We start from the raw sequence: 24,978 nt of genomic DNA, 5'->3' as shown, positions 1-24,978 counted from the left end.
AAAAAAAAAGAGAGAGAGATATGGCTGCTGTTTTAGATAGGGCAGGCTTCAAAGGCTTCTCTACATGAATGACATTTGAGGGGAACCCTGGATGAGAAGGATTGAGTCAAATGAATATCAGGGAAAAGTATTCTAGGCAAAGGAAATAGACTATGTATGAGCCCTGAGGTCAGAATAAGCTTTTATGTTTGAGGAGCAACAAGATTAACATGAGTGAAGTTGAGGGTGAGAGAAGTGGTTACGAGATAAAGTTAGACACGTGAGCTGAGGTCAGATGAGGTAGAGTCCTGTGGCTATGGAAAGGCATGTAGGCTTCATTCTCAGTGTGATGGGAAACGACTGGGAAATTTTAATCAGATGAGATGTGATCTGATTTTCTGTTTTTAAAAGTCCGTTCTGGTTGCCATGTGGAGAGTGTGTATGTGAAGTTTTGGATCCTAGAATTGTAGAACACAACAGGCCTAAATATTTGAGTTTTCCATGAACAGGTGGATCTCTTAGTTATGTTTTGCTTGAAACGCATGTAGGCATCCACACAAAGACCTCAATACACAAGTGTTCTTGGCAGAATTACTTATAATAGCCAAAAGGTGGAAATAACTCAAATGACCATCAGCTGGTGAGTGGAAAAATAAAATGTGTTTATCTTCAAGCAGAATAGAAAGCCATTTAATAATAAAAATAAATGTTGACACATGCTACAACATGGATAGCATCAAAAACATGCTAAGAGAAAGAATACAGACACAGAAGACCACACATTGCATGATTCTATTTATATAAAATAGCTAGAAAAAGAAAATCTATATATGGAGAAAGCAGATTAGTGATTGCCTGGGACTGGGAGTGGGAACAAAGAGTAAGTGTAACGAAGCAGGAGAGATTTTACTAGAGTGAGAGAAATGTTCTGAAATTAGTTTGTGGTGGCGGTTGCACAACGGTACATCTAAAAATTATTGAACTGTACACTTAAAACAGATGATTTTAAAGGTATTTAAATGATACATAAATAAAGTTGTCTCTAAAATATATATATATATTGCCACATTTAGAACATATATCTTCCGAGCACATGGACCCTCCATCTCCACAGACCTTGGTTTTACCTGAAGTTACTCCTCCAACCCACATTTCCCTTGGTCAAGAGAGCACCAGGCTGCACAGGCCTTTCATGGTCACCCAGTGGCCCACTTTGGGAATGAATCAAGTTCCTGTCTTTCTTTCTCAACCTTCCTCTGGGGAATCATACACATTCCAAGCATTCCCCATTTCCCCTATTTTCAGAACTCTCAAGTTGCTTGGTTCTTCCTTAAGCAATGTTTTTATCATCTTTAACCCATGCACTTTTTTGTCTTACTTTTCCAACTATTGCCAGCTATTTCAAGAACATTTTTTACTACCTTTTTCCTCCTTTTCCTCCTTTCTTCCTCTCTTTTCTACCTCTATTTTTTCCACTGTCATCCCTCATTCTTTCTTTATGTTTGTTCCATTTGTGACCCCTAAAAATAACTCTAATGATGGGAGAACAGGACTGGGGACATATTAGTATCAAGTGAAAGGGAAGTCTAAGGTGTGCTTTACCCTATCAACTTCTAAAGTGTCAAAAAGTTCTTCTCAAGAACATCCTCAAAATTTCCTTCTACTCACTATTGTTTATTTCATGAAAAATAAAAATCTTGTTGTATTTTTAAAGTTTGTTTACTTGTGCTAAAAAATCACACTTTAAAATTATTTTTCATTGTGAGCTAGAATATTTGATTACAAAAAGTATTTTGTTTTTATCAACGTAAATACTTTTGTTGGCTGACCCAGTAAAAGGAACACTATATATCACATTATTTCTGTAAAGAAAAAAATGTCTGAAATCCAAGAAATGATTAGAGTTTATTTTTGGTTTATTAACTGGAGGCTGTCCTTACTTAACTTTAAAACAAGGTACTTAAAATAGTATCTTTACATCTTATTAAGTGCTATACTATACTTGTTCCATTGGTCAACCTCTTATGTTGTTTTATTGCAATTCTTTATATTCTTATATTCTTAAAAACAAAAGGACAATTACAGATACAACTAAGTAAAACTAAATTTCCCTTTTAGTAGAACAGAAGACAGGTTCTTCATTTTCTTCATCTGCCTTTCACATGAAGTATACAATGCTGGGAATAATTAATATATTAATAGTCTCTACTGTCAGAGTTCATTTCTTGGTTACAAAAATGTAAGAGAATGAGATTCTAGCTTCCTTTAAAATTCAGCTTAAAGGGGCCAGGCGCGGTGCTTCACACCTGTATTCCCAGCTCTTTGGGAAGCCAAGGTGGAAGGATCACTCGAGCCCAGCACTTCAGGACCAGCCTGGGCAACATAGTGAGATCTTGTCTCTAAACCAATAATAATAATAAAAAAATAAAATTTAGCTTAAAGAAAACAACCCGGACTGCAGATCAAAATGCCTTGTTATGTGAGATTACAAGATTATGGGTGACTATTATGTCTTGTCTTAAGAGAGAAGGATGTACACCCACATGCCACGACAGACTGCATTCATGGGTGTAAAGAAAGTGTTCGGCCCCATCAGGAGTAGTGTAAAAAGAAACAACACTGGGCTTTCATTTCCTGCAGGTCACTCACAACTTATGAGATATTTATGAGATTTCTTTGTGGTGTCAAAATATCTGTAAACTTTTTTCTTTCTTTTTTTGTTTTTAGAGACAGGGTCTGGCTCTGTTGCCTAGGCCTGAGTGAAGTGATGCAATCATAGCTCATTGTAACCTTGAATTCCTAGTTACAGGAGGATTGTTCAAGCCGTCCTCCCAGCTCAGCCTCCCTAGTAGTTAACAGGCATGTGTCACCATGCCCCGCCAATGTGTTTTAAATTTTTTGTAGAGCTCGGGTCTTGCTGTGTTGCTCAGGCTGGTCTTTAAGCTTTATACATTTTTGTTAGGCCACAACAATGAAAACTAAGATCATCAACAGCAAAGATGCCATGTAAATGCAGGGGAGAATTTTCTAATGTAACCTAGGGGAGCGTTATCTTGCCAGAAATGGTGATGTTTAATGTTTTGATTTTTAATCGCTATTTTTTAAATAGGCTGCCAGAGAAATGGGTGTGGGTTTGTTTTAGCTTTGGTCTCCACTTCCTGTGTAAGTTATTTGGGATGGATGTTTAGTATAGATATGAAATCGTTGGGGAAAACCAAACAAAGAGAAAATATTATCATTGAAAAATTACACATTAATTTTCCACATAGCTTTTTGAAAGGAAAGTCAGTTTGGGAAGGCAAAAAGGGACTTTGGCAAAATGAGTGACTCTGTGTCCTGCATCTAGGTTACCTGAAAAAAAAGCCCAGTCTTTGAAACGATCTTCTCCGGAGGCAAGCATGCCATGACCCAACAAATGTCTCTGTGCCCCACAGGTCGAAGTTTGCAAGAAACAGCTGAGTAAGCTCAGGGCTTTAACAGAGTTGATCATGTTTTTGAATCCTGCCCTTTAATTAACTATATACTTTACAAAACTAGGTAGCTGTAGTAGACGTATTAATCACTTCTTAGTAAGAAAAAGCACTGGAATCTACAGATGGACATTGATCTGTTACCTATGTTGACAAGAACATTATGATCTTTGTCAAACCACACCGCAAATGCACCAGGATGCTGCACTGATTTTCCATGGTTACTGCTGGAGTTGGGAAAGGAGAAGGAAGATTGGTTGTAGTTTGCCATGGGGAATGTTACCCTCCTTTCCCTGTAGGCCAAATGACTCCTTACAATGCAGCCAATAAAAAGCAAAAAGAAGAAGTGTTTATATAAAGATGCTTATGGTTTGTATCTTTCCATATAAACATTCAATGTGGGGAAAGAAAACCCCACCAGTTTGGCAAAAAAGAGATTAATTTCTCCCCCAAAGATTGGTTTGGAAGTCTTCCCAAAAGAAAGCTGTCTGATGAACTCACTGCCATCTTAAGTGGTAAAAACACAATGCACTACATTAAAGCATAGTTATTGGGTTTTCATAATCATAGTATAAGAACCCTCAAAATTATCTTGTCTGGAATCTCTAGAAAAGTACACACCTTTGTGATTTAGGATCAACTGCTACTTAGAGGCTACTAGGAATAACTACTCCACAACTTCTCTTAATAATAACTCCATGATTTCAACCTCTTTCATTGTTACGCCTGATAAAAACTTGTTCCTTCAAATTCAGGCCATATCTCCTGGTTTGGCATCGTTCTGGTGACTTTGTCCTCACTGCGGTTATTATGACCCGGGAACTTCAAGAAAGACGTAAACTTCTAGATCCAGGCTCTGAACACCTTTCTATATTGGAGCTGTGAAGTCTAAAAATAACATTTTATTACTAAGTACATGAGCAAAAGTTTAGAGCAAGGTAAAAGTATATGTGTGTGTGCATGCTCAGGCATGCATGCATATTTCAGGGGTGTAAGGGCTTTTTTTCTCCAGTTTGAAGCTATAGGGCATAATATTATTTGAAGTTTCACTTACCTCTACCTGAAGCATAAACCAAGAAAACGTGAACAACTCAGCAGTAGAGGGGTTCCTTGTGCTCTTTGGGTAACAAGTCACTTGTTTCCTTATTCCACAGTGAAGTGTTCCTTCTTTAAAACATTTTGTTGCAGTTAAACTGTGTACCCCTGGAGGTGAAACTTGTGTCTCACCTGCAGACAGCCTGTGTTTCTGAATTGCAGCATCTAGTATAATCCACTCGGGTACTTAAATAAAGTACCAAAGCATAACTAATGAATAAAAGAAAGCAATGAATTAGTAAGCCTATATTTATAAACTGCTGCCACTATGAAATGTAAGACCTTATTTAATAAAATCAGTTTATGATATTTAGCTTAAAAGAACAGCTATTTCCTTTTAGAATATCCAAAACCTTAGAGACATCAATTATTTCTAAGAGTAATAATTTTAAAGTGAATTTTAATGTAGGTGAAAATCTGTTAAAACAGTATGATGATATTTAAGTGCAATACAGGCTTTATATTTCTAATTATATGTGGAAAAAATGGTCTGAACATGCAGTGGCCTGTAAGTAAGAAATATTATGATTAGAAGTAATTATAACAGTCCGGTTGTGGTGGCTCATGCCTGTAATCCCAGCACTTTGGGAGGCCGAGGTGGGTGGATCACCTGAGGTCAGGAGTTTGAGACCAGCCTGGCCAACATGGTGAAACCCTTTCTCTAATAAAAATACATAAAAATTAGCCAAGCATGGTGGCACACCTGTAATTCCAGCTACTCAGGAGGCTGAGGCAGGAAAATTGCTTGAACTCAAGAGGTGGAGGTTGCAGATCGTGCCACTGCACTCCAGCCTGGGCAACAGAGAGAGACTCTGTCTCAAAAAAATAAACAAATAAATAAATAATTATACTAGAATAATAAAGTAAAATATAGATCTATTTATAATGAATTAAATTTTTCTAAACCCTCACTGGGGATATTCTTAAAACTCTATCGCAAAATATACCAGTGACATTGCAGGAAAATTTCAAGGGAAGTCCAAAATACTGTTTTTAAAAATTACAAAAATTTTATAGGAAAAAAATAGAACTTCAGATATTTTGAAATCTGTTAAGTCTTCTTTGAAATTAACATGAGATCTGCTTACTATTAATAATGAACATGTTGAAAAAGATTGTCTAAATATGAGATTATTGAGGTTTCTTTCATTCCAGATCTCTGCTAATTAGTATCAGGGATAGTTACATCTGTCTCTCTAGTTCTTCTAGAGAACTACTTCTCAACTCCTCTCTCCCTTATGAGTCTACACATGAGCCAGAGAATACCTCAGCACAGAATGCTCTAACTGTAAACACAACACAATTTCCTGTAAAAAACAAACAAACAAAACCTGTGGTTCCGTTTATTGTAATGTGGTCTCATTTGACTTTTGAAATCCACATCTTTTAATGTTAGGAATTGTATTCAATGTTCTAAGGTCAAAAACTGTACTTTTCTATGTTGAATTACTGGTAAGAAGCTGGCAATCAAGTGAAAGTTCTTTATGGACTAGACTGAAAAGCTCTTGTGTACTGTCAACCCAGTATTCATTTCTCAAAGCAAATGTCACAAGCACAATGGTTCTGTTGTGGATTCAAAACCAAGTTCCGTTTCAGCAATAATAGCGCAGCAGTAAACTCCTCCTTGTTGTCAGGCCCTGTGGCCATCTGGTTTTAGTCAGGCACTTTAGAGTCATCTCAGAGTGTCTTTTTTGTTTTGTTTTGTTTTGTTTTTTGACACAGGGTCTCACTGTGTTGCCCAGGCTGGAGTGCAGAGGCATGATCTTGGCTTGCTGCAGCCTCGACCTCCTGGGCTCAAGTGATCCCCCACCTCAGCCTCCAGAGTAGCTGAGACCACAGGTGTGTGCCACCAACCCCAGTTAATTTTTGTATTTTTTTTTGTAGAGTCAGGGTTTTGCCATGTTGCCCAGGCCGGTCTCCAACTCCTGGGCTCATGCGATCAGCCTGCCTTGGCCTTCCAAAGTGCTGGGATTATAGGTGTGAGCCACTGTGCCTGGCCCAGAATGTCTTTATTAGCTATGTTAGATCATTAGTTACAGAAACCCAGCTAGTTAGAAATAAATTGCTTTCCTGCTTACCTGCCACCTAGTTCTGAGTACACATGTCAGTCCTACAATCCCACCTAATATCTGATGCATAAACTAAAATGATAGTCAAGATTGTTCACTGGTGGTGAAATTTTGAGGGATTATTTTTAAACTTTTCTATATTTTTGAAATATTTTAACAGATTGTTGTTTTTTTAATAAGAAGAAAATAAACTTTGTCAAAAAAAAAAAAAAAAAGCAACGCCAAGGAAAGACTTTTTTTTTTTTTTTTTTGAGAAGGGTCTGGCTCTGTCGCCCAGGCTGGAGTGTAGGGGTGTGACCTGGGCTCACTGCAACCTCGTCCTCCTGGGCTCAAGTGATCCTCTCACCTCAGCCTCCCAAGTAGCTGGGACTCCAGGCTCATGCTACCATGCCCAGAATACTTTAAAATTTTTTTTTGGAGCTGGGGTGGGGGTCTTACTGTGTTGCCCAGGCTGGTCTGAAATTCCTGGCCTCAAGTGATTCTCCTGCGTTAGCCTCCAAAAATGCTGAGATTATAGGCATGAGACACCGTACCCAGCCACCTTTTTTTTTTTTTTTTATGCCAATGAAATTTCTAATCTGATTTCCTGGCTTCCTGGCAGAGAAGGAAGCCACTTCAAAAATAATTCTACTTTTTTATTAGAAATATAGAAACAACCCTCTTTTTCTACAAGGATGAAAGTGTCATTCATATCTCCTCCCACTCAGCTCCATTGTAGTTAAAAAAAAATGTGATTTCAAAATGTGTAAAAGAGGAGGCGGCAACTGGGGGTTTGTAGGCCACGTCAGGCCCTAACACTTGTTCTGTTTGGTGACCACATTATTTAAAAACTGAAATTGAATGCCCCTCAAGTGGGCCCTTTGTTTCCCATAGGCCCACTGAACATTTAGACATTTAGGTAATCTTCCTGGACCCTGAAGGCATTTGATTTTGACACCCTTACACTAGCATCGCATAAGAAGTAGACTGGGACACTACATGACTAAGACATGTTAGGCAAAGTTACAACTGTGCTAATATCATTCTGCTCTTCAATTTGCATGTGGAAAACACTGATTTCAGGAAAGGAATTTTAGCAAATTCAGTGTCCACAGTCACTTGCCTCTAGGTTATCCTAACAATTTTCTCCCATATAACTCCCTTCCCTTTTAGTTTATTCTTCACATTACTTCCTAGTTAGTAATCCTAGAGCCTGACTTTAATCACATATTTATTGTTCGTTCTTTTTTTCTTCACTGTGTACCAGGTCTCTATAGGTGCTAAGAACACAAAATAGATGAGGCTCAAGGTCTCATACCCCCTGAAAATAATCAGACATGTAAATTAAAAATAATAGGAGTGTAGTTGGTACAAAATGAGTTCTGAGGAAACACAGAGAGTGAAGATTGTGACTGTGCCTGGGAAAAAGTTTTCCAAAGGTAACAATTGAACTGACTTTTGAAAGAGAAGTAGATATTCAGCTGATGAGTAAGTCAAAGGCATTCTAGCACGAAAATTCAGGAAACCTCAAGTAGTTTGGTTTTACTAGAGCAACAGGGAGTAAAGAATGGGGAGAAAGGAAATATGCGTTCATTCATTTAACGTTTTCTTTTTCTTTTTCTTTCTCTCTTTTATTTTTATTTATTTATTTATTTTACAGTCTCATTCTGTTGCCAGGCTGGAGTGCAGTGGCACGATCTGGGCTCACTGCAACCTCTGCCTCCTGGGTTCAAGAGATTCTCCTGCCTCAGCCTCCCGAGTAGCTGGGACTACAGGCACCTGCCACCTTGCCCAGTGAATTTTTGTATTTTTAGTAGAGATGGGGTTTCGCCATGTTGGCCAGGATGGTCTCGATCTTTTGACCTCATGATCCACCTGCCTCGGCCTCCCAAAGTGCTTAATGTTTTAGTTCATAAATTGTTTAATGCTGCAAGCATTGAGGATAAAGCAATGATTTATATAGTAGCAGCATTTGTTGCACAGAGTTCACAGTCTAGTGAAGAATACAGAAAAGTAAAGAGAGAATAAAATAGAGTTCAGTAAATGGTATGATAAAGTAAATGCAGAGAGTCAAGGAAGCACACAGGAGAACGTGTAGAGGTAGACAAGTATACGGTGGCTCATGGATTTTCTGATGTGCTGCTGAGATCCACCTTTGGGAATGAAGGACTTATTCTCCCAGTTTCTGACAATGATGCCAGAAGACAACCCTCAAATTGTAGCATTACCCAAGGTCTTTCTTCCTTCCAAAGACATCTTGCATCCAATGCTTGACCAGTGTGTTTTATAAAGCTTTGGCTCCCACTTGATCCAACTTGGAACAATTCTGAGCAGCCAGTCCAACTCCAGAGCTACCCAAGGGGTGGGCTGAGCAACCTTTATTGGGGCTGGATCACAGCTCAACTTCTCCTTTTACCTAATCTGTTTCCTTCTCCATTCTTCTACAGATGTTGATCCATTGGGAACTCCCTAATAAATATCCTGTTTCAGAATTTTTTTCCTTGTACAAATTATGAAGTGTCCTTGAATGCAATTCTGAGTAACCTGGGTTTTGTGCTATATACAACTAAGCCAGAGAAGGCTTTTAGCAGGGAAATAACTTGGCCATAAATGTAAATTAGAAGGGTGCAAAATTGAAGACAAGATTATTGAAGAGGATATTATGGTAGTCCAACCAAAAAACATTTATAACCTAAATAAATCCATCCACAGTAGGGTAGAGAGAAAGAGATGAATGTAAGATGTATTCATGGGCAATATTGGCAGGACACACTTGGTGGTTGACTATAGATGGTGGGCATGGTAAAATCATGTAAGTCTCCTAGTTCTTTGGCTTGGGGAAAGGGATACATCTTAGTATCACTAATCAAGATAGAAGATGCAGGAGAAGAAGCAGGATCATTAATGAATATGATAAGTTCACTTTTGTACCTATTGAGTTTGAAGTAAATTCAACACAGTAAAAATGCAGATAATACTTGGTAGATGGTGGAAAACGTACTGGGAGATCAGCATGAAGGTCAATGATAGAGATATAGGATTGGGAATAATCAGAATCTGTAGTAGTTAAATACACAGATGTGAATGAGCTCAGAGTGTCACTGTTCTGCTCTAAAATTGTCAGATCTCCATACTGCTTACCAAAGCAATTCCTAACTCCTCCAACTGGCACCCAGACAAAATAATGACACTTCAGCACTACGGACAGTGTCAGGATTGCTTGTACACCCCGCCCCCTTCTCACCTCGTCCTCAAAATTTTAGTTCTGGTAGATAAGGACTTCCTTATTATCTTCTGCTGTCTGGCTTTCTTGCCTTACTTTCTATCTGTCTCCTGGCTCATATCTTTTGCTTAAGGAATTGTGTTAAAGTCATCTAGTTCAAGCTTTTCCTTTCTTTTTTTTTAAAGCAGATGAGGAACTTGAGGCCCAAAGAGGTGAAATGATTTGCCCAAAGCTACATTACTGGTAAGTAACAGAGCTGGGACCCAGATTTCCAGGATCATGCCTTAAGGTTCTACTGCAATACAACATGAAGTAGACTTCATAATTTTCCAGGCAACAAGTTCAAGCTAACAGGCATTTGTCAAAAGAAGACATACATGTCGTCAACAGAGAAATGAAAAAAATGCTCAATATTTCTAATCATTAGGGAAATGCAAATTAAAACCACAATGAGATATCATCTTACACCTGTTAGAATGGCTATGGTAAAAAAAAAAAAGACAAAAGATAACAAGGGTTGACAAGGGCATAGAGAAAACGAACCCCTGGTACACTGTTGATGAGAATGTAAATTAGCATTACCATTATGGAAAATAATATGGAGGCTCATCAAAAATCTAAAAACAGAATCACCATATAATCCAGCCATCCCACTTTTGGGTATATATGCAAAGGACTTGAAATCTGTATGTCAAAGAGATATCTGCACTTCAATGTTCATTGTAGAACTATTCACAATAGTAAAGATACGGAAGCAACTGAAGTGTCAGTGGATGAATGAATAATGAAAATGTGATATATATGCATGATAGAATATCATACAGCCTTAAGAAAGAAGGAAATTCTGTCACTGCAACAATATGCATAAACCTGGAGGACATTATGCTAAGTAAAATAAGCCAGGCACAGAAAGACAAATATTGCATGAACTCAATGATAAAGTGGAATCTAAAAAAAAGTTAAACTCATGGAAGCAGAGAGTGGAATGGTGCTTACCAATGGCTAGGGAGTGGGGGAGGGTAGGGATGGGAAAAGGAGAGATGTTGGTCAAAGGGTACATAGTTTCAGTTAGATAGGAGGAATAAATTTCAGTAATCTAAGTAGATTTTAAATGTTCTCACCGTAAAAGAATGTTAAGTAGGTGAGCTGATGGCTGTACTAATTACTTTGATTTAATCATTCCACAATGTATACATAGATCAAAACATCATAATGTACCCATAAATATATACAATTATTATTTGTCAGCTAAAAACAGACATTTCAAGCTGGCTAATAATAGTAAAAATATAGCAATAACAACAATAACAATAGTAATACAACACAATAAAAAAACAACTCTTCACCTGATTGGATCTTAACGTGGCTTGGCATTCTTTGGGAAATTTTAAAAAATTATCTCTTTGATTGTTGTTCATTCTCTTTGAAATATTTTATCAGATATTCTAGATCCATCATCGTCTTCCATTAATACATCATCTTTTCTCTCATTTTATTCATTCCTTTATCACTTTTCTCTGAATGCTTCAAATTCACTGATTTGATTTTTGTCGCTTTCCAATTTTGCTCTTTACTGCTTCCATTTCACTTTTTTCTTTTAGAGACAGGGTCTTACTGGGTCACCTGGCAGTCTCGTTTATGTTGTCCAGGCCGATTTTGAATTCCTGGTCTCAAGCAGTTCTCCCACGTCAGCCTCCCAAAACACTGGGCTTACAAGGGTTAGCCACTGTGCCCAGCTTCCATGTCATTTTTTTTAAAATTCTAGCAATCTTATTTTTATTTCAAAACGAATCTTTTCTTTTCTTTTCTTTTCTTTTTTTATTCTTTTGAGACGGAGTCTTGCTCTGTCGCCCAGGCTGGAGTGCAGTGGCACGATCTCACCTCACTGCAAGCTCCGCCTCTCGGGTTCACGCCATTCTCCTGCCTCAGCCTCCCGAGTAGCTGGGACTACAGCCGCCCGCCACCTCGCCCGGCTAGTTTTTTGTATTTTTTAGTAGAGACGGGGTTTCACCGGGTTAGCCAGGATGGTATCGATCTCCTGACCTCGTGATCCGCCCGCCTCGGCCTCCCAAAGTGCTGGGATTACAGGCTTGAGCCACCGCGCCCGGCCAAAACGAATCTTTTCTAACCTTAAATTGTTCCTATTTTAAAATGTAATTTTTAAATGATTGACAGTTTTTTTAGATACCATAAAATTTACACTTTTAAAGTGCACAGTCTAGCGGTTTCTAGTGGTTGTACATTTTCAGAATTGTGCAACCATCAACATTATCTAATTTCAGAACATTTTTATCATGCACAAAGGAAATCCTATACTCGTTAGCAATCACTCCCTATTTCCCCCTCCCTCAGCCCCTGGCAATCACTAATCTACTGTTTCTATGAATTTGCCTATATATATAGACAATTCATACATATGTGGAATAATAAACTATGTGGTTTTTGTGTCGGGATTCTTTCACTTAGTATAATGTTTTCAAAGTTCATCCATGTTGTAGCATGTATCAGCACTCCATTTTTATTGCTGAATAATATACCCTTGTATGTGAGTGCATTTGTGGGTGTGTATATAACACTTTGTTTATCCATTTATGAGTGGACAGACATTTGAGTTATTTCTATTTTTGGGCTATTATGAATAACGTTAGTATGAATGTTTGTATATAGGTTATTGTGTAAAAATGTTTTTATTTCTTCTGGGTAAACACCTGGGAGTAGAATTGCTAAGTCACATGGTAACTCTGTGTTTAACTTTCTGAGGAACTGCCAAATTGTTTTTCCAAATAGCTGCAACATTTTACATTTCCACTAGCAGTGTATGAGGATTCCAATATCTCCACATCCTTGTCAATACTTTTTATGTCTTTTTAAAAAATGATAGCCTTTCTACGGACTGTGACATGGTATCTCATTATGGTTTTGATTTGCATTTCTCTAATGACTAATAATATTGAGCATCATTTCACATGCTTTATGGTCATGCGTATATCTTCTTTGGAGCAATGTCTATTCAGATCACTTTAAAATCAGATTGTCTTTTTGTTGTTGAGTTGTAAAAGTCCTGGATACACATCCCTTATCAGTTATTTGATTTGTAAACATTTTCTCTCATTCTCTCTCCTTTTCTTTTTATTGAGACAGAGTCTTACTGTGTTGCCCAGGCTGGAGTGCAGTGGTGCTATCTTGGCTCACTACAATGTCCACCTCCCGGGTTCAAGCGATTCTCCTGCTTCAGCCTCCTGAGTAGCTGGGATTAAGGCACCTGCCACCATGCCCAGCTAATTTTTTGTATTTTTAGTAGAGATGGGGTTTCACCATCTTGGCCAGGCTGGTCTCGAACTCCTGATCTCATGATCCACCCTCCTTGGCCTCCCAAAGTGCTGGAATTATATGCGTGAGTCACCACGCCCAGCCCACTGGTTTTCTCTTTACTTTCTTGAGGTTTTCTTTGAAGCACAAATATTTTTAATTTTTATGAGGTACAACTTATTTTTTAAGTACAATCTATTTCTTTCTATTATTATCTGTGTTTTTGGTGTCATATCTAAGAAACCACTGCCTTGTCCAAGGTCAAAAATATTTATGCCCCTGTTCTCTGGTAAGAATTTTATAGTTTTAGCTCTTACAATTAGGCCTGTGATCAATTTTGTGTTAAATTTTGCATATGGCGTGCATATGGTGTAATGTTCTTTTGAATCTTGTTGGTAACTCATCATCTTTCTAGATATTTTAAGATTTAAGGATTTTTCTAAAGTTTTTTTGAATTTTGTTTTGGTTTTGTTATTAACTCTGTCATGAGTGGGGTCATTTAAGTGTATTCCTCTGGTTAATTTCCTTTTTTACATTACAACTAAGTCTTTTAATACAGAAGATGGTTCATTGGTTTGTTTATTCTGATGATTGTGTTTATGTCCATGGGTGGAGTTCACAGTTAATTTCAGAATTGTTTGGGGGTCCTGTTGAAATACTAGGTACACTCAATGGGAGAAAGGAAATTTCAAGATTTATCAGAATTACTTTAATAAATTGGCATTCCAACTGTCTGTGGAAGTAGGGCAGAGGTGATAGGGCCCATAGACTTCACCATTGTGCCAAAGAATTTCTCCTTGGTTTCTGAGATACTACTCAGTATGCTGTCTATATGAAGGGCAAGCTGGGATGTCCTGAGGTATTGCTTTGTGTAGACTCTGTCTTTAATGGACTTTCTACAGATGCTGGTAGGACTGGTATTTGCCCCTCTCTGACTTCCCTATATGACACATTTGCCTCTAAACATAGAACACTTTACTGGAAATCTTCTAAATTTCACAGCAAGTGCCAATTCATATTTTCATATCCCTTTGGATATTCAATGGTAGTTTAAAACATGTCAACTCAGATTAATATCTTGAATCAAAACTGTTCTTTCAGCTTCTGATTTGGCTCTGTTTCTATTGATTATTCTTCACTTCTATCTAGTGACCCTGACTAGTTCAAGTTTCTATTTTCTTCATCTTTAACTCTTATTTTGTGTTTATACTGGTGTTTCCTGTGCTTGTCCTGCCCCCAACCTTGGCGACTAATTTCTTGATATATTAGAGCACTGCACTAGAACCAGGAGGCCAGATCATGCTTCTGTTGGAGGTTGCTGGTCCTTCCACATTGCCTCCCTCATCTTTCTTCATCATTCTTGGAGCGAACCTCAAGTTACACCCAAGGAAACCAAGTCGTCTTTGTAATGTAGACACATGGGAGCTCCTTCTCCTCCTCCTTCCTCCTCCTCCTCTTTCTTCCTCCTCCTCCCTCTTCTTCTTCTTCGTTGTCATCATCTCTTTTCTTCTTCTTCTTTCTCCTCCTCTTCCTCCTCCTCCTCCTCCTTCTTCTTTCTTCTTCTGAGACAGGATCTCACTTTGTTGCCCAGGTCAGAGTGCAGTGACACGATCTCAGCTCACTGCACCCTCTGCTTCCCAGGCTCAAGTGATTCTCCTGCCTCAGCCTCCTGAGTAGCTGAGATTACAGGTGCATGCCACCATGCCCAGCTGAGTTTTGTATTTTTTGTAGAAATGAGGTCTCACCATGTTGCCCAGGCTGGTCTTGAACTGCTGGGCTCAGTGATCCACCTGCCTCAGCCTTCCAGAGTGCTGGGATTACAGACATGAGCCACAGTGGCCAGCCATGGGGCGTCTTAAAGATTTAAGTATCTTATTTATTAATATCTTTATATTGTCCATAACGACTAGCACCATCTGAGCACATAGTAGATATTTAACCAATATTAAAGAAAAAATTAACTTAAATAATTAAAATAATAATATAATATATCAGGCCTGGTGCAGTGGCTCATGCCTGCAATCCCAACACTTTGGGAGGCTGAGGTGGGCAGATCAGCTTGAGGCCAGGAGTTCAAGACTTGCCTGGCCAACGTGGCAAAACCCCATCTTTACTAAAAAATACAAAAATTAGCTAGGCCTGGTGGCATGCACCTGTAATCACAGCTACTTGGGAGGCTGAGAGAATTGCTTGAGCCCAGGAAGGAGAGGTTGCAGTGAGCTGAGATCGCACCACTGCACTACAGCCTGGGCAACAGAGTGAAACCAAACAAAAAAGAGAATAATACATCAAATTCTTTGTAAAGAAAAACCTTCCTCCCTATTTCAAACAGCTTGAAGAAAGACAGTTTTTGTCCTTTTATTTATTTTGGGGGGATGGAGTCTCGCTCTTTTGCCCAGGCTGGAGTGCAGTTGTACCATCTCAGCTCACTGCAACCTCCACCTCTGGGTTCAAGCAAGTCACCTCTGGGTTCAAGCAATTCTCGTGCTTCAGCCTCCCAAGCAGCTGGGACCACAAGCATGGGCCACCATGCCTAACTGATTTTTGTATTTTTAGTAGAGACGGAGTTTCGCCATATTGGCCAGGCTGGTCTTGAACTCCTAACCTCAAGTGATCCACCCTCCTTGGCCTCCCAAAGTGCGGCATTATAAATGTGAACCACCATGCCCAGCTTGTCTTTACATTTATTTTGATGATGAATTCGAAATCGTACCAATGTATATCAGTGCTTTATTCACAACACTGACCTGGAGATATTTCAGAATAGAGAAACGCCAAATCCTGAGTAAGTTTTAACAACAAAAGGGTTGAGGGGTCAGTGATAAAACTGCATTTCTCTCTTTATTTTACTAATGGAAATTGATTTTTTTTTTTTTTAATAACAGTAGTGCTTTATGTATTCTAATTTCTATTCCCAAAAGGATTTAAGGTGGTTGACATAAATGTATATGATATAATAATACTTAATACTTAACATAATAACAATAATAATTTACAAGGAAAGCAGAAAAAGAGAAAACGAGTGTAGAAAAAATAAAATAAAACATGGAGGGGAAGTTGCTAAACAAAATGTATGCTGCAAAGTCACCTACATCCACTTGCTTATGGAGGGCCACATACTTGGCTATGACTTTTCCAGGCAATTCAAGAGGGCTCACAACCAGATAGAGACCCAGTGTCCATAAGATTCAAACAAACTAATTGCTTAGGATAACACAGTTTCTCCAGTTGCCGAAACCAGAGACCAATTTCTCCAAAACGTTGCCACAAAGACTACACTGTAAGTTACAGTGACCACCATCCTTACAGCCAACACAGTACAATTTCATAGGAATATTTCTCAATATAGCTAAAAACACAGTGTTTTTTACACAGAAAAGTTCAGTACACTAATTTCTAGTTTTGCAGTATCCTCAGTACCAAAAGTCGTCCTACTGATGGTGCTAATCAGGAGAACATTTCCATGGTCAAGTTAAGATGCCTGGATGATTTCAGTTTAGTTCAACAGCATCAATAAGATTTTAAGGTCAGTAGGCATATTGTTGGATGGAATATATGAAAAAAGTAAAACAGCAGAGATTTTTGTGTCTCTGCTGCAATAGTGCTACATAACCAACCGCAAATTTTAGAGGCTTAAAACATAACTTTCTATTTCTCTTGTTCAAGATTTTGGTCCGTTTAACATCCCCTTTTCTCATTCTTGAACCAGTGGCTAGCCAGGAGATTACAGAAGCAAAAGAAATAAAGCCACTTTTAAAGCCTCTGCTTAGTGAGACAATGAAGCAAACTAATACAGGAACAGAAAACCAAATACCGGGTGTTCTTACTTATAAGTGGGAGCTAAACATGGAGTACATACGGCCACAAAGAAGGGAACAACAACAACCACCACAAAAAAGGAAACACAAAGAAGAGAACAACAGACACCAGGGCCTACTTGAGGGTGGAGGGTGGAAGAAGGGTGAGGCTCGAAAAACTATCAGGTACTATGCCTCCTACCTGTCTCGCTCTGTCGCCCAGGCTGGAGTGCAGTGGCCGGATCTCAGCTCACTGCAAGCTCCGCCTCCCGGGTTTACGCCATTCTCCTGCCTCAGCCTCCCGAGTAGCTGGGACTACAGGCGGCCGCCACCTCGCCCGGCTAGTTTTTTGTATTTTTTAGTAGAGACAGGGTTTCACCGTGTTAGCCAGGATGGTCTCGATCTCCTGACCTCGTGATCCGCCCGTCTCGGCCTCCCAAAGTGCTGGGATTACAGGCTTGAGCCACCGCGCCCGGCTGACAAAATAATTCTTACAGCAAACCCCCATGACATGCAGTTTATCTATATAACAAACTTGCATTTGTACCCCTGAACCTAAAATAAAAGTTTAAAAAAAAAAAAAAAAACCCTCTGCTTGCATCACATCTACTAACTTTAGTTAGCCAAAGCAAGTCACACGGGCAAGCCCGATATGAAGTAGGTGGGGAAATGCTACATATACTCTGCCCATTCTGGTAGAAGGTATTGCCAAGCCACTTGACAAATGCTTTGTAATTCTATCGCAGGGAGAGAGGGAAGAATTGGGAATAATTCAGTTACCACATCCATAATTCTATTTGCGACTTCTCTTTTCTCTTCGGTTCCCATTCAGTACCTTGAAGATACAAAGTTGGAGGTCATCTAGTATGATCCTTTCCTTTTACACAAGAGTTATCTGGGGCCCAGAGAGCTTATGGGACTTGCCTAAGATCACACAGTCAGTTCACAGCTCTACCACATTGAACCAAATGGTTGTAACTCTAACTTTCCTCTCTATCATCTGCCTCCAAACCCCAACTCCGCACTCCACAGGGAATTATAGGGGTTTAGTTCATGAGATAAATATATGAGTCAGGCCCTGAACTCCTATCTCCAGAGGTAATAGCCTAGATTCACTGTGGATATGAAGGGTTTTAGTAGTGCAATGAGAGGAGACCATAAATTCTAGGTTCTGACTTGGAGAAACTGGTTTTTCACAAAGTGACTGGTGTGTGTGGAGGGAGGGCAAATTTCTAATGAAAATATTTATAGACCCTAGTGGTTATTTAAAAGTAGGTAATATTTCCAGAAGGAAATGTTTAGTTTGTTTCCCAGTTGCCTTCCATTGTCTCCATGCTTCATCTAACAAAGAATCAAATGTAAGGAAGGGCAAGGGGGGTGGGTAGGTGGAACAACAAGGGAAGACTGCCAGAGATGGAGGAAAGATATGAAATGCGGCCTTTTCAAGTTGACATTTGTTTTTTAAGTTTCCCTAATGCCGTCTCTAAGGTAAATCACCAGAGGCTATGCGTTTGGCTTACTCCTCAAAAGCAGATCTGAGTTGGTAAGCAACTGAAACGCATCAGAGGATGGTTGTTTTGAGAGAAGGGAACAGCTGTTCCTCCTGGAGTCCCTGGCAGACATGGAGCCCTATCTGTTACCTCCGTGTTCCTAGATGGTATTGCTTACAGCCCTTTTTGTGTTCTGTTTACTGTTCCAGTTCTGTAGGTCAGCTTGACTGGATGTTATATATATTTTAGAGACACTTATAGCTAACATAGTATTTGTTATCGATGTCCTAAGTTCAAAAGTTTCTTTAACATTTCTTGGTTTTACTCCCAGTTTGTTTACTTCTGCAAATCAGCTCTTCTGGCAAGAAACTTGACTCCTGCAGATGATATTATCTTGGAGGAATGTAGGGCCAGACTACAGGGTAGTTTTTCTGAGAATAAATGATCTGACCACACTTAATAAACAAAGCCAGATAAGAAGCAGCCATTCAACATGAAAACAAAGAACAATAATTTAGATATATAGCTTTAAAATAGAAACACAGGAAAACATACAAAATATGTTTTAAAATAATTATTTCCCATCTTCATTTTGTTCTGTTCCCTTTATTTTAGCCTTGAACAGACATTCCCCATATTTTCAACTACAATTTCATTTTTAACAACAAAGTTTCACAGAGTCGCACATAATAGTGTTCATACTTTTAGTAGAAGTTGACCAAAAATACATAAGGATAAACACATTGCTATGAATTCAGTAATGCTTTTTGCCCAGGCTGGACTTGAACTCCTGGGCTCAAGTGATCTTCCCACCTCAGCCTCCCGAGTAGCAAGTAGTGGGGACTGTAGGCACACAGTACCACATCTGGCTTCAGTAATGCTTTTAATTGAAGGCATACTTTATTAAACAAAAGAACGTCTCTATCCATTTGAAGACTGGGTGTATATATCGGTGCAACCCACCTTATTCAGGTAAGCATACCTTACGGGACTTCAGGTCCCCTTGTAATAATTTTAAAACTCTGCAGCTGTCCATGGCTCATAGGTTGATATCTAAACTTTGCCTTTCATCATTTATGTCTGTCAACTTTGGGAGCTGTCCTATTTAATGACATAATTGCTCTCCTACCTACACAGGCACAGCATATTCTTACTAACAGTTGGCTTGAACAGTATATAATGGTTAGAACTCTGTCTTTCTAAAAGTCAGAAGATTGGAATTTTGGATTGTTTTGTTGTTGTTATCTACTAATATATTTCTTTAAAGAAGTCAATGGCTTTGAGACTGTTTTGCTTTTTGCAAAACTAAGGATGGGGGATGGGGAGATACTTGCTCAACCCAACTCATGGATTATTATGAGGAACATAGTAGATTATGTAGCACTTAATCATATATACAGTAAATGGTCCTCAGTCAGCATTTTTGTAGAACCATTTAGAACAGAATTCTCAGCTTTTGCCGTGCTACAAAGATACAGTTCACCCAGACTTACATTGGCCTGGGTGCCATGCTCTCCAGACACACAGTGGGTAGTAGATAGGAAGGGGGAGATCTGTGCATTGGACTGGGCTGGGAGTAATGACCTAGGTTTATGATTTATCTCTGCCATTTCAGTGAGTCATTTCATTTCTCTAGGCCTTAGTCCCTTGTGAATAGAGAAATGAACGAAAATCTCAGAGGTGTTCACATTTAGCAATAAGGCTCTTTTCTCCTCTTCCTAAGTGAAATTAAATTGCAAAACTCCAATATATAAATCAGATACCCAGAAAATGCAGTTTTCACATGCAGTTTAAAATGTTCATTTGTTGCAAATGAGGCCCTAGGAGCACAGTTTGAAAACCACTGATTTAGTTCATGTCTAAGATCCACCTTTACATTAAGATACATTTTTTTTTTTTTTTTGAGACGGAGTCTTGCTCTGTCGCCCAGGCTGGAGTGCAGTGGCCGGGACTACAGGCGCCCGCCATCTCGCCCGGCTAGATTTTTGTATTTTTAGTAGAGACGGGGTTTCACCGTGTTAGCCAGGATGGTCTTGATCTCCTGACCTCGTGATCTGCCCGTCTTGGCCTCCCAAGGTGCTGGGATTACAGGCTTGAGCCACCGCGCCTGGCCAAGACACTTTATTAAAGCGAGGTATGTTTCTGCCCAAATATTGCTAGTTATCATCTACATGGGACTTCTTGCCTTGATGGTCTTGTCCATTCAAGATCATCAACCAAACCTTAGAGCAGCGCTTTGAGTGTAAAAAGAAATCAAAGCAAGTTCTATATTCTTAAGGAATAGTTCCCTCAAGCAATGGTGACCCAGTTTAATGCCCTTCTTCAGTGTTAGTAATTGTTTTTCTCTAAAGAACTGGGCCAGGAAATCTAGAATCTCAGCACCATCCCCCATAGACTAGTAGAGGAAGAAACGCGAATCATAATTCTAAAATTTGGAGCCACTCCAGGACTGAGTCTGGACCTGAAGGATCCCTCTTTGTTCACTTGGTGCCTAATAGTACCTGACATATAGAGAACACTCAATAAGTCTTGAATGACTGACTGACTAAATGGATTGAGTGAATTTGTGGCAACTAATTAAGCAAGAAAAGACTGAATTACATGATTGGTTTTGAAAGCAGCCATTATAAAGTTTATAATTAAGTTTGTCACTGAGCAAATCTAGTCTATACCTTCAGACCCCAACAATTTTAGAAATTTTGAGTTTCCAAACCATGCTGGGGTCATTTTCAGGGAGCAGACCGAAATGTCACACCATAGCTGCCCCTGTTTCCTTATTTTTTTTTTTTTAACTTAATCCCAAATGTGATAATAAGCTGCCTTTATTTTCAGCCACTAAAAGAATGTCAGGGAGCTAGATCTTGAGGCTGGTAGAGAATAGCAGTTAATGATGAGAAGCACAGACACTGACTACCTGGGCTCTAATCCTGACCCTTGCATGTGTTAGCTACCACTATGGGTAGCTATCTCTGTTTCTATAAAGTGGGGTATTAACTAATATGAGGATTGAATGAGCTAATGCCCCTGAAGCTCTTAGAACAGAGCCAGACATGTCGTAAACATTCAATAGGTATTGACTCTCATGTATTCATCCTGGTATAGTGGAAAGAGCATAAGTATTGAGTTAGGCAAGCCAGGCTTTTAATTCAGGCTCTGACCCCTTTTTGGGGGCAGTCATTTAATTTCACTAAACTTGTTTTTTCATCTTGTGTAAATGCTATTTAAAACTATAGCAGACTATAGCTTTCTGATTTCTAGGACTCTTAAGTTTAGGAAAACACCTGTGTAAGTCCGCTTTGGATATGAAGGAGGAAGCCCCAGGCAGAGAAATAAAATGCTTTGCATAATAAAACAATAATTTTGAGCATCCCAGAGTTTGAGATGAAAGCACCAATCCTAGGAAAGAGAGAAGTCTAGCAAAGTAGCCAGAAATCTGGGGCTCTATTTGGGAAGACAGTTTTAATATCCGATATTAAGTTGTTACTTGGCACCAGAGTGGAACATTCCTTACCTTTTACCAAAAGTTAAATAGATGTCTGTTACCCAAGCAATCATATGTGGGTGATAACTCTGGGGAGTGAAGAAATTGGGGTGATGTGCCAAGAATTGCGTAAGGCCATATAGCAAAAGGGAACACAAACACCAGGGGGATGTAAAAAAGACATGGAGAATTTGGCCTGTGTAGGAAAACAGAATGTGAGGCAAGGAAGAGAAACCTGGAGATGTGGAGAGGAACAGCGGATTTCTCACCAGTGTGTGAGATGGCAATCAGGCACTTTTATTTTACACTAATCTTAGAGGATAAGAAAACTGGAGTCTGTTGAAGAACCTGAGTATCCTGGCGTTTGAATTATAGGCTGGGCAGGATTCTTTTTTTTTTTTTTTTTTTTTTGAGACGGAGTCTCGCTCTGTCACCCAGGCTGGAGTGCAGTGGCGCGATCTCGGCTCACTGCAAGCTCCGCCTCCCTGGTTCACGCCATTCTCCTGCCTCAGCCTCCGGAGTAGCTGGGACTACAGGCGCCCACCACCTCGCCCGGCTAGTTTTTTGTATTTTTTTAGTAGAGACGGGGTTTCACCGGGTTAGCCAGGATGGTCTCGATCTCCTGACCTCGTGATCCACCCGTCTCGGCCTCCCAAAGTGCTGGATTACAGGCTTGATCCACCGCGCCCGGCCAGGATTCTTATGATTATTAAAGTTAATGGATATGTCCTGGCACAATGGCTCACACCTGTAATTCCAGCACTTTGGGAGGTCTAGGAGGGAGGATTGCTTGAGCCCAGGCATTTGAGGCCAGCCTGGGCAACATGGCAAAACCCCATCTCTATAAAAAACATGAAAATTAGCCAGGCGTGTTGGCACACACTTGTAGTCCCAGCTACTTGGGAGTCTGAGGTAGGAGAATCATCTGAGCCTGGGAAATTGAGGCTGCAGTGAGCTGAGATTGAGCCAGTGCATTCTAGCCTGTGCATCACAGCAAGACCCTATGTCAAAATAAAATTAAATAAAGTGAATGAATGTAAACTTCTACCACAAGTAATCATTTGATAAATGACACACCTATCATCTTGTTGATTCATGTATTATTCACTGAATATGTATCTAGCCCAAGGAAGCTGGGCAAAGAACAGCTGGTACACATGGTGGCAGCGGAGCATACAGGTTCCCACTCATCTTACCCATGGCTGAGACTTACCTACCGTCCCTCCTCTTACTCCCCACATCTCTATCGCCGGCATTTTTCTCCTGTCTGCACAAAGAAAGCATACTCCCTGAAGGAACAAAATGGGCTTCCAGGAGTACTAGGGCTATGTCTCTGGAGGAGTACAGGCAGGCTTGTGTGATGTGTGATGGTAAAGGATTTCTTCAAAGTCATGTTCATGTCTTAGAGAATGCCTGGAGACTATCAGTTTTTAAATTATTTCATTAATCAACTCACTGAAGGTAAGAGAGACAAGTAGTGTCCTAAAAACATGCAGTTATTTTACCTGTAATCCATTTTCCAGTAAGTGACTACTGAGATAGCTGGAGCACAAGAATAGGTAATGGCTTTGTTTTCCCAAGATGTAGTCACTGCGATTATTTTTAGATGAAAGATTTGGAGCCAGAAGCACAACTCATAATTATGTTGCTATGATTCTACAACCAGTTGTTATGTAGAATTAATTCAACTGTGAAAACTTTAAAGTTACCACATTTTCTGAAAAGCCTGAAAAACTGAAAGTAAAATGTTCTGTGACATGCAGTGCTGTTTCCTGAGAACATCTACCATCGCTCCACTTTGCAACTTTTATGCCTCCTGCTTAGCCCCCCTTTCATCCCAGTTCTTACCCTGCTCTACGAATTACTGAAGTCCACTGATAGTCCTTCCTTCGTGAAGCATTCCTGAAGACTCCAGCCTAGCAGATCTCCCCTTCCTCTGACCTCCTGTATTGGTAGTGTATTGTCTACACCTTTCTTAGAACCCCTCATTTTCTCCCGTGAATTCTAGTTTATTTTCGTGTCTATCTCACTATTGTCAAAGCTAGATTTGTACTATGTAATATAGTTGGCTATTCGTATCCATTGGTTTTACATCTGCAGATTCAACCAACCATGAATTTAACCAACTGTGAATTCAACCAGTGACTGATTATAACCATTTGGAAAAAGGTCAGGTGCAGTGGCTCACACCATAAGCTCAGGACTTTGGGAGGCTGAGGTGGGAGGACTGCTTGAGCTCAGGAGTTTGAGACCAGTCTGGGCAACATGGCAAGACCTAATCTCTACAAAAAAATACAGAATTTAGGCAGGCATAGTGGTGCATGCCTGTAATCTCAGCTATTCAGGAGGCTGAGGCAGGAGGATCACTTGAGGCCAGAAGGTCGACCCTCCAGCCTGGGTGACAAAACAAGATTCTGTCTCAAAGAAAAAAAAAAACAAAGAAAAAGGAAAAACTCCCAAAGAATAAAAAATAATAGTACAACAATAAAAAATACAATATAACAACTATTTACATAGCACTTACATTGTGTTAGGTATTATAAGTAACCTGGACACGATTTAAATATACTGGAGGATGTGCATAGGTTATGTGCAAATACTATGCCCATCTAAATAAGGGACTTGAGTATCCTCAAATTTTGGTGTCTTTGGGGATCCTGGAACCAATCTCTCTTGGGTACCAATGGACAACTGTAATTTTTCATTTCAACAACAGTATGTCAAATCTATATCAAAAATCTGGAAGAAAAAAAGAAAAGAATGTATCTTATCATTTTGACACAAATTGTGTACTCATTACTTTAGGCTGTTTCTTCCTAAACCTTTTTCTATGATTATTTTTTCATTGATTTAATCCTAGTGGACATGCAATTTCATATCCTTTTTTCAATTAATGTTGCATCACAATCATTACTGAAATTGCTACATAGTAATCATAAATATTTCTTTAAAGGCTGCAAAATATTGACTACTTTTCTATTGTTAAAATTTTAGATTATTTATCATATTCCACCATTATAAACAACACTGCAGTTGACATTTTCACACATATAGTTTTTCCAGTGTGTGTGTTTCTGTATGTACAT

At 39.3% G+C, this 24,978-nt stretch overlaps 1 protein-coding gene across 1 annotated transcript in view; it reads left to right on the top strand.

Moving 5' to 3' along the window:
• CEP85L (centrosomal protein 85 like) overlaps positions 1–24,978 on the top strand; it is a 248,816-nt gene that overhangs the window by 21,569 nt on the left and 202,269 nt on the right. The window contains exon 2 of the mRNA XM_030928400.1: positions 10,004–10,058. The gene's annotated coding sequence lies outside the window, so the exon portion shown is untranslated. The remainder of the gene's footprint in view (positions 1–10,003; positions 10,059–24,978) is intronic.

Source organism: Rhinopithecus roxellana, chromosome 4 (assembly GCF_007565055.1).
Source record: "Rhinopithecus roxellana isolate Shanxi Qingling chromosome 4, ASM756505v1, whole genome shotgun sequence".
Classification (NCBI taxonomy): Eukaryota; Metazoa; Chordata; class Mammalia; order Primates; family Cercopithecidae; genus Rhinopithecus; species Rhinopithecus roxellana.
The sequence above is the reverse complement of the archived record's forward strand: the minus strand, read 5'-3'. Positions and strand labels throughout refer to the sequence as shown.